Source organism: Mytilus trossulus, chromosome 11 (assembly GCF_036588685.1).
Source record: "Mytilus trossulus isolate FHL-02 chromosome 11, PNRI_Mtr1.1.1.hap1, whole genome shotgun sequence".
In the NCBI taxonomy this organism is placed as follows: domain Eukaryota; kingdom Metazoa; phylum Mollusca; class Bivalvia; order Mytilida; family Mytilidae; genus Mytilus; species Mytilus trossulus.
Genome location: NC_086383.1, coordinates 47,182,113 through 47,192,345, shown reverse-complemented (window position 1 = coordinate 47,192,345; position 10,233 = coordinate 47,182,113). Strand labels below are relative to the sequence as shown.

General features: G+C 32.1%; 1 long non-coding RNA gene across 1 annotated transcript; it reads left to right on the top strand.

Moving 5' to 3' along the window:
- The first annotated feature begins 739 nt into the window (after positions 1-739).
- Positions 740-5,374, top strand: LOC134690649 (uncharacterized). Its single transcript, XR_010101986.1, has 3 exons — positions 740-789; positions 2,949-3,094; positions 5,216-5,374. It is a non-coding gene; the product is annotated as an uncharacterized LOC134690649 (long non-coding RNA).
- The last annotated feature ends 4,859 nt before the right edge of the window (positions 5,375-10,233 follow it).

Genomic DNA, 10,233 nt, shown 5'->3' with positions numbered 1-10,233 from the left:
TGCATATTTTGGCCTTATTATTGATTCACTTATAGGGTCTTTGCATCTGAACTTAACACATTTATTCTAAAACAGTTGTTGGCATGATACGGGTTATGTTCGTCTTATATAGTTTATGATAGTTTGATACTAAACCCCCAACTGGAGGGATTGTGCTTAACATTCATATGAGGAAGAAATAAGCTATCAATCAGTTTAATTGAGGGTTGGAGCTGGCATGTCAGTTGACTGCTAGTAGTATGTTGTTATTTATGTTAAATCGTCTGACATCGGAGTCGGACTTCTCTTGGACTGAATTTTAATGTGCGTATTGTTATGCGTTTACTTTTCTACATTGGCTAGAGGTGTAGGGGGAGGGTTGAAATCTATTAAACATGTTAAACCCCGCCGATATTTTGCACCTGTCCCAAGTCAGGAGCCTCTGGCTTTTGTTAGTCTTCTATGATTTTAAATTTTAGTTCATTGTGTATAATTGGGAGTTTAGTATGACGTCCATTATCACTGAACTAGTATACATATTTTTTATGGGGCCAGTTTAAGGACGCCTACAGGTGCGGAAGTTTCGCTACATTGAAGACCCATTGGTGGCCTTCGGCTGTTGTCTGCTCTATGGTCGTGTTGTTGTCGCTTTGACACATTCCCAATTTCCTTTACCAATTTTATTGTAATACTTAAATATTAGTTCTCAATAAATAACATGACTCAACTGTTCATTCACATATTTAAAACCTTTGCAGGCATCGTTTACAGCAGATGCAGCCGATTTATTAAAAATACATTCAAAAAAGGGTATGTATTCCCATTACATTATAACTTTTTACAAATTGTCCATCGGAACTCTTGTAACGAAACTAAATTCTTAACTATCATGTCTGACTGTTTAGGCTACTTATCAAGTTTTGTCAATATAACGGAACCATAAAAAAACTGTCATAAACATGGACTGGCTAAAAAAATCACAATTTTCTTCGGAAAAAGTCTGTGCGAAGTCAGTAATTTGGCATTTGATTTTCATTGGTTCCGTGGTTAATATCGCTTGCTTTAATTAGTTAATACGTTTTTCTTTATAGATTTTCCGTTTTTGATATTGTTTTAATGTTAAATACTTTTGTTAATACTCATTTATTAAGTTTCATAAATGAAAAAAAAAAGAAAAAAAAGCGTGAAGCTTTTAATTCATATTCACCATCGGTAATGAGTAACATCTTAAATGCCTTCTTACATTCAAAATTAAAACTGTTCTAATCATATAACTAACCCATAACTAAACTTATAAAACATATTTGAGTACTTAAATATTCATTTTTCAACATGTGTTTTAGATTTTTTTCACAAAACATAACGAACAAAAAGGTCAAATAAAGAATAACGTTGAGAATTTAGGCATAATTGGTGTCCTAAACATTGTCAACAACAGCCCCTTCACTAAAAAAACCTTTATGTACAGGAAGCAAAAATACAGAACACCTTAAATAAAGGTTAAAATCTGTACCAAACAATACCAACGAGAAAAAAATCAGTTGATATAAGTATCTATAAATATTTTTGATAACAAATATCCTTCATCACTTTGATCATGCTATATTTACCGTTCCTGTAATTTAACACATTACCAATATTGACGTATTAGACGAAGAAACCCAATTAAGTGACATACCTATCTATAATACTAAAATTACGAGGTCCAATTTGTCAGCCGTCATCACGTAAAAACGATTAATCAAAGAATTCAACTTTATATATAACTCATATAGTACAATGGTGTTGATTATAAATTACACCACTCCAGGCCCCTTTGTTCTCCACGTAATTAATATTGCCAATAATTAAAAAGTTCCGGATCGAGTCCGACACCGATACCAGTAGTATATTTACCTGTTACCTATTACCTTATCTGTACGTTCCACATCTGACACGCGCACCACCAAACGGTGTATTTAGAATTTTGCTGTATACTGTTTAGTAAAAAATAATCCATTCTAGGCCCTTTTGTTTTCCAAATTATTAATATTACTAATAATTGATAGGTTCCAGGTCGACGGGTTCAAACAGAAAGATTTTGAAAGCAGAGAAAAAACTGTGCGTCTTTTATTATCGGCATGACTTTATCAGATGACAATACTAATGCTAAAATAAGGCATACGCTTAGTTATATACATAAATTCAGCCACGGACCCGCGATATCACGGGTGTGTTCTAGTACAATTTACAATAGAGTCATGGTGAAAACGTGCTCATTCAGTCGTCGATATGCTATCACAATAAACAGACTACGAAATAGTGAGCTTTTCTCTTCGACTATATTCATTATTACGAATTGGGTTGCGATTATAGTTTTTATTTCTAATAATTTCATTAAACATTATATGTATATTTCATAATGATCCATACTTTTCATTGGATGAAAACCGAGGCTTTCCAATATCAAATTGTATTATTCAATGGAATGCAACATTCATCAGAACACATGCTTTACAACAATATACTTAGTATAGGAAAAGTAACGAAACGTTTGTTATAACTCGTATGTTCTTGGTAGCATAACAATGTAAGTATACAAATTATACGCTTCTTTTTGTTTTGAAGTATTGACTTCTTAAAAATCTTGACATAGTCAAATAAGGAAAACATAAAGAAACGATGATAATATTTTGTTTAATTTTTAACACATTTTAAGTCGTACAGTAGTTATGAAAGGTACCAGGATTATAATTTAGTTCGCCAGACGCGCGTTTCGTCTACATAAGACTCATCAGTGACGCTCATATCAAAATAGTTATAAACCAAACAAATACAAAGTTGAAGATATACTACGGTCAGCGCTTTCATAAAATAAAAAAAAAATGAAGAATTCAATTCATCAATGAAAAAATTGCATACATGGTGTTAATGTACGCACGATATAATACACACAGCAAATATTGAATGTCTGTCTTACAAACTTGTAGGAGTTTTGTCAATACAAGAGGATTACATAAAGTACAAAAATGCATTAAAAGAATACCCCAAAAAGGATGTTCCAAAAATGTGGCCATTTAATGAACAAGAGCTTGATAGTATACAAAAACAACTCTGTAGAGGAGTAATCAGAAAGGTAGGTCATCAAATCTTCTGGTTTTGTTTTGTTATTTGCATTAAAAAATATAAAAAGTAAAAAATATCTGAATTTGATAATATCGAATATAAAATGCATGAATATTATACGACAAAATTAAGTCTAGATATACGTGTACATTTTCTATTATTCTTGCTAAAATAAAAACGGATACTATTATATTATATAGAATAATAGGTAGTTTCGTTTTTGATACTGACTATATCATGTGGAATATCTAGACGAGCCCGTTAGGTAATCGGTAATTATGAAGTAACGCAATGTATTGCCTAATATTTTCAGTGATACAGCCAGTACGTTGATACTCGAAAATATTAGGCAGTAACATTAAAGGGAAAATGTACGAATTACCGATAAAAGTCGGTATTCCAGTAAATTACTAATATGCGAATGTTACAAAAAAGCGTGATCTTTTTGCAGCTAGTCTCTGTATAAAATTTGTTTTTGCCTAAGTGTTCACAATTAAGCCAAGTCAGGTTTTATACTATCATATCATAGTAATTTAGTACGCAGGACGCACGTTTCGTCTACATTAGACTCATCAGTGACTCTCATATCAAAATATTCATAAAGCCAAACAAGTACAAAGTTGAAAAGCATTATTAGCTCTTCGATGATATTTAGCTCGTCATAGATAGATTCCATTTTTTAATTATTCTACTTTTATTTGGTTTCATGGGTCTCTATGTATTATTTTAAAACATGCAAAACCGTAACTGACTACCGCACCACATTGAAATCAATTAATGAATGTGACCTACCGAATTAGACTATTTGCCGGATTTGTAATCACATTAGCAACACGACGGGTGCCACATGTGGAGCAGGATCAGCTTACCATTCCGGAGCACCTGAGATCACCCCTGGTTTTTGGTGGGGTGTGTGTTGTTTATTCTTTGGTTTGCTATGTTGTGTCATGTGTACTGTTGTTTTTCTGTTTGTCTTTTTCATTTTTGGCCATGGCGTTGTCAGTTTGTTTTAGATTCATTAGTTTGACTGTCCCTTTGGTATATATTGTCCCTCTTTGAAAGATTTGTCCAACAGCGTCTCCTATCTGAATTTGATAATATCGAATGAAGTGTGGGGAGGGAAATTTTTTATAGATAAATAACATGTGTGTTAGACCCTCAAAGGAATCTGTTGGGTGTAAACCAATGCTTCGTGTTGAAGACCGTATTTTGACCTATAATGATCTTTCTTTTACAAATTATGACTTGGATAAAATCTTGTCTCATTGGCACTCAATGCCATATCTTCATCGATCTATGTTAAGGGGATAAAGTAAAGCGATTAATACGATTATTTTGAAAAATCTTATTGGTTAGTTGCCATGTGTTGAAAGGTTGGTTTTGCTTCAGGTAGTATGAACACCGGCGTAAACTGCCATACATTCTTAATAGCACAAAGTTAACTAATAGTTTTTAAAAAAATGCTAATTTGATACACCTTTAAATATGATAACTTACGAAAAACGATTAAAACTTTTTTTATTAATGAGATTTCAACGTTCTACGCAATTATAATAGAATGTTATGTATGTTTCATAAAAAGAAATTAAGACATGTATGTAGCTGTCCCTCTGGTATTTTTCGTCCCTCTTTCCTAAATTTTGAAATTATTAAGAAACTAAGGCTTCAACTCCCTCAGGCAAAGTTGGCTTTATATGAATTTGACTATTTATTTTAGGTAATTTTGACTTATAGCTCTTCAACGGATTCGGTACTTATACATCTTAGGACTTCAAATGTTTGACTTTGAGCGTTCCTGGTGAAGGTAAATCCAGAAAAGCGCTTCGGACGCAAGAAATTATTAAACGTCTTGTTTTCATTATTTTATAACCTAATCATGACATCGAACTAAACATTTATAGGACTAATACGGTTTTCTATTTTTTTTAGAGAGTTAACATGTTTTATACAAAACTTGCAACCAATTCAATATCACTAAATATTTTTTAAAAAGTGTTTCGGCCTCAATTATTTTTATAGTGTCTTGTTTTAGTCACGAGTTTCCTCGCGAAGATTATCATTGAAAACAGTTAATAATCAATGGTTCACTCTAACAAACAACCAATGAATAATTATTATGTTTTATTTTTAGTCAAGCAAAGAATTATCAAGTTTAAGTTGTTATATGGTTGAGACTAATATACCATACTTCAAATCAAAGGCAGAGGAGGTGAATAAGGATCCAAAAATTTTGATATTTCATGAAGTTATTTCTGAAAATGAAATAGCGTATTTTAAAGAAGAAAGTTATAAAGTGGTAAGAATTAAAATAATAATTTTACTAATTGTCATTAAACATTAACAGTGTTTGTGGCAATACAAATTTAAACAAAAAATAAACAACAAAATGAAATGGTAGTTTTCAAGACACGTTTTCTATGTCTTCAGAAGAAGAGAGAAATACATAAGAGAGAGAGAGAGAGAGAGAGAGAGAGAGAGAGAGAGAGAGAGAGAGAGAGAGAGAGATTACGCATTTTTCTTTCTGTTGTGCTGCAAATTTCTAGTATAAACAAGTGTTAATTACTTAAAAGTGTTCTCTTAGCAGTGTTATGTATGCAAAACGCGCGTTACGTCTTCAAAGACTGTCAGAGACGCTCGAATTAAGTACAAAGAGCATTGAGAACCCAAAGTTACGAAAAGATTTGCCAAAAACAGCTAGGGTATCCGATTCTAATTTTTTTTTTAAATCTTTGAGAAATCGATTAACTGAAAGTTGTAGTTGTATGTTGATTGCAGTTAAGTCTAACTTGAAATTTACAAAAAAATAAAGAAAAGTAGAAGTTATCCAATTGCATGACAAGCAGTTACATCCTTCGATGTTGAAAGTTTACGTAATCATAATCCTTTTTCTGAATTGCTTATTAATATTAAGTCAATATCTTTACATGTACATGATTTAGGTAATACGTCAACTTAATAACCCAATTGGCATTTTATTTGCATTTTCGAAATTCATATTTTCATTTGATATTCCCACGAAATGGGTTTTGTTTTTAACCGCCGTCAAACATGTATACAGAAAACGTGCTTTTTGTCAATGCACAAAAATGCTTAAGAAGACCGGTATGTCAAAACGCATTGTGTATAATCAAAAGAGTTATCAAAGGTACGAGGTTTATAATTTGATACGCTATACGCGTGTCCCGTCTATATAGAACTCATCAGTGATGCTCAGTTCAAACAAGTATAAAGTTAAAGAGCATTGAATACTCAAAAATCTAAATAGTTGTGCAAAATATGTCTAAGATAATTTAGACCTGGGACTAGAAAATCCTTAGTATTTCGAAGACACAGGTATCATTTACGTTTGAAAAACCAATAATGTTTGGAGCGCAATGTTTAACATATGTGGGTAATACTTGACACAATTAATAAAGCGTAACCTTCAACTCTGGTGACTTGGCTATTATAATTACTTGTTATGAAAGACATCTTAATCATATTGAAACGAAACCGTATTGAAACCAGTGATTATTGAGTAAGGTGAAATTGTAAATATCTGTCATTGAAAACTTATTCAGTCTGTTCTAAATTTTAATGTATTAAATCGATGATTTGACACATCAATACATATGAATGTATTTTTAAATTGGGAAATTTTAAAATATATATATTGAATACACAAAAGCAAGTATATGCCACATGTAGAGCAGGATCTGCTTACCATTCCGGAGCACCTGAGATCACCCCTAGTTTTTGATGGGGTTCGAGTTGTTTATTCTTTAGTTTTCTTTATTGTGTTATTTGTACTATTATTTGTCTTTTTCATTTTTAGCCATAGCTTTGTCAGTTTATTTTCGATTAATGAGTTTGACTGTCCCTTTGGTCTCTAGCTTTCGTCCCTTTTTTATATACAATTCGAGATGTAGTCATCATAAATGTTATATACATGTATCCCAAACCATGTTTCGTCTTAGAGACTATGCTGCATGCAGTTAACTTTTCATTATTTTGATTTGATAAGTATGACACTCTTACATACTATTACTCGAATTTTATACCGTTGATTAGTTTGGATTGATCGTGGAGTGTACTCTTTTTATAATCAAGTTGTCTCAAGGTATATGGTGTAAGATATATCTTTGGATTAAACAAGCAAGTGACAACAACGAGAAAAATGTCACAGCTCCTCTTTATAATTCACTTCCATCGTATTGTGCCATGGTAAAAATTTGTTCATATATCTGTTTGAATATATACTCGAGGGTACCAAAATTGCACCTATTTTGATAGATTTTTATTTATGATTCAAACAAGGGTTTTCATTATGTATGTTTAGAAAGGTGTGGTGTGAGTGCCAATGAGACAACTCTCCATCCGAATAACAATCTATAAAAGAAAACCTTTATAGGTCAATGTACGGCCTTCAACACGGAGCCCTGGCTCACACGGAACAACAAGCTATAAAGGGCCCCAAAATTACTAGTGTAAAACCATTCAAAAGGGATCGATATAAAAAACGAGAAACGAGAAACAAGTATAAATTACTTAAATGAACGACACCTACTGTACATCAGATGTTTTTATTTTGTAGATGTATCATTGTTTACTATATATTTTCTTCAAATTGATTTTGAATCCATATAGAATCATAGAAAGATTCCAATATCTAAAATTATTTTACAAGATGCTTGATTTCTTGATTGACAACGTATTTGTTACGTTCGGAAGACGTGTTTTTCAACAGGCTGTCGGCATTCCAATGGGAACAAATTGTGCCCCTCTTCTTGCCGACTTGTTACTTTATTATTATGATTTCATTCAGGAACTTCTTAGGAAGAAAGATAAGAAGTTAGCGATATCCTTTAACTCTACTTTCCGCTATATAGATGATGTTCTGTCATTAAATAATTCAAAATTCTTGACTATGGGGAACGCATCTATCCCATCAAACTAGAGATACAGGATACTACAGATACAGTTAAGTCAGCCTCATATCTTGACTTACATCTAAATTTGACAATGAGGGTCGGTTGAAAACAAAACTTTACGACAAAAGAGACGATTTCATCTTTCCAATTGTGAACTTTCCATTTCTATGTAACAATATTCCAGCAGCACCTGCATACGGGGTATATATCTCCCAATTGATACGATATTCCCGTGCTTATATTTCCTATCATGATTTTCACGATAGAGAGTTGCTGTTCACAAGGAAGCTATTAAACCCAGAGTTCCAAATGGTGAAGTTGAAATCATCCCTTCGTAAATTGATTTTGAATCCATATAGAATCATAGAAAATTTGGTCTGAACTGACGTCAAAACCATCAATGATTCTGTAATGAGGAGTACCCAAATTGCATCCATTCTTAAATTCGCATCGTCTTAAGCGGAATAACAGAGCTTTTGTTTCATTTCTTCAAATATTTTTAACAAATGGATATTAGTCCATGCTTACTCTTAATTTTTTAGGAAATGGATACGTGTAACACATTGTATTTGTTAATTTTAAAAAGTTGACGTTTTGATGACGTTTCACGGCGACGTTTCCGGACTTTTGCTTTTTCAGTAAACACTTCATCTGTTGATAAATACTGTGAACGTTTTGTGTATATTTAAATACTTTTGCCTATGTTGAAAAATAGTTATAGTATCAAATCATAAAAATACAATTTATTTAGTCCCTAGGAAATCTTGTAAGATTTCCGCTGCTATTTTTGCTAAATAGGTGCAGTTTGGGTCCTCGGTGCAATTTGGGTATCGTTACGTTAGTGAATATCACAATGATTGCTGCTGTTCCCATATTTTTGACAATTTTACCTTTTATGTCTGTTTGTTTTGTTTAAACATCGTTTTCAATATGATGAATTTTAATACAACTATCATAAAAGTGAGAGGTTGAGCTAGATATACAATAGGTTTAAAGCTTAAGGTTGAGATAATTATTTTCTTTACTTGAAAAGATTCATGTGAATTGATATCGGTGTTATATTCTGAGCTTTGTTAAAAAGAAAATAAATTAATGGGTTTATCTAATTAAATTGTAATACCAATATTATTTACACGTGAGTTTTAAATTACTCGTCCATAACTTCGGTTTATGTAATCGGTTTAAAGTAAATATGTCTTGACAAATGTTTCTTGGTAGAACAAAAACTGTAGAAAAAGTCTCCTTTTTTTCTCATTCTATGTACAATTACTGACATTTATGGCACAAAGTTTGACCATTTTATCATTTTTATTTATATTTTACTGATGAGTTCTTTTACAAGGTTTTCACATTTTAAATTATGGTAGTTATGATGAGTTTATTTTCAAGCGATTATATGTCTCAAAGTTTTCAACTCCCTCAGACATTGATTTGGCTATTTTGAGGTATTTTTTCGTTGATTGCTTTACGACGTTTTAGATCCACATGCATCCTTGGATTTCAAATATTCAGAATTGAGGAACAACCAGAAAAGTTCTTCAGACGAATGAAATTGATAGAGTGTTGTTTTTAAAAATATAATGCAATTGCTTTTTTCAAGTTTATTCGGTCTGGACTGCAAAATTACGGCAGAAAAGAAGACGCTAACGAAGACATCCGCCTGAGCTACACGTACGTAAAATAATCTAGCTGCAAAATCCAGATATATATTCTAACAAGTTATAAAACATGATAGACATTATAAGCTTACAATTGAAAATTGAAGCCAACGATACAACGGAACAAACAAGTCGAAGAAAAAAACCCAACACTATCACAAGCAACACATTGACGACGAAAAAACAAAAATGTATACAAAAAACTGGATAAAACAGTAAGCTGAGCAACAAATGATTGAATAGATGTTATATTATTCTTGACAAGTGACCTTTATCTAATTAACACCAACATACTTCGATGTTTTAGAAAGAAAACAAAACTTATACCTTACACGTCAAAGACAGATAACTAGATTCCAATATCTAAAACTATTTTACAAGATGCTTGATTTCTTGATTGACAACATATTTGTTACGTTCGGAGGATGTGTTTTTCAACAGGCTGTCGGCATTCCAATGGGAACAAATTGTGCCCCTCTTCTTGCCGACTTGTTACTTTATTTCTATGATTTCATGCAGGAACTTCTTAGGAAGAAAGATAAGAAGTTAGCGACATCCTTTAACTCTACTTTCCGCTATAT